The sequence below is a fragment of the Cololabis saira genome, unplaced genomic scaffold (genome assembly GCF_033807715.1).
Source record: "Cololabis saira isolate AMF1-May2022 unplaced genomic scaffold, fColSai1.1 scf596, whole genome shotgun sequence".
In the NCBI taxonomy this organism is placed as follows: domain Eukaryota; kingdom Metazoa; phylum Chordata; class Actinopteri; order Beloniformes; family Belonidae; genus Cololabis; species Cololabis saira.
The window spans coordinates 1-851 of NW_026906760.1; the positions used below are offsets into that span (position 1 = coordinate 1).

Sequence of the window (851 nt, forward strand, 5' to 3'; positions counted from 1 at the left end):
CACTCTGAGCCAGGACAAAAACTAGTGAAAGTCCAGATTAAAGATAAGGAGGAGGAAGCCGGAGAACAAGCTGCAGCAGAACAATGTGAGAGATGTCCGATCAGGGAGGAAGAAGAACAGGCTTCAGGCAGAAGGAGATCCAGATAGATGGAGGTCTCATCTTCCACCTCATTCATGGTTTTGCTACTGCTCCATCATCGTCTCCTACGGCACCAGGAGATGCTGGACCCGTCCACCTCCCACCTGTCTGTCTCTAGCATTCTCCTGGTACTTCACCGCATGTTTAGCTGAAACCCAGCTGCTATCTCCACTTCAACAAAACACAAACACCTTTTATGTGATTCTGATCAGAGTATTGTTGTCCATGTAGACATACGTGTTGACTGTTTGAGTTCATTTTCATAAAGACTGCTAACTTTCCCCCAGCGTTAAGAGAACTCTTAACACCCTCATGTTTGCTGCGATGGCTGGGAATCAAACCCAGGTCAACTGCTTGGTAAGCAGCCATGCTGAGTGACCACTACACCACCAACGCTGCAGGAAAGTACCTGAAAGAGCTGAATGAGACGTCACAGTTTTCCAGCATTACGACCAGATGAGCAGTCTCCATGTCAGGGAAAGTAACTATTTGATGATGTTTCTCCAATATCACAAGATACTTACCTCCATTTGTCCCTCAGCTTATACATCAACTTCTAGATTACTGTCTTCATGTTTGCAGGTATATTCAGTTAGACATGTGGAAACAGCATCCTCTTAAAAAGAGACATAGACTTGGAGAGGTTTGTCATTGACATTTGAATGAACAGATCTCTCTCTTTGTACCCACTCCTGACTGGATCAAAGTTACT

The 851-nt window shown here is 44.9% G+C and overlaps 1 non-coding gene across 1 annotated transcript; it reads right to left on the reverse strand.

The window, feature by feature from the left end:
* Positions 1-459: 459 nt before the first annotated feature.
* On the reverse strand, positions 460-535 carry trnag-acc (transfer RNA glycine (anticodon ACC)). Its single transcript has one exon. It is a non-coding gene; the product is annotated as a tRNA-Gly (tRNA).
* Positions 536-851: the final 316 nt, after the last annotated feature.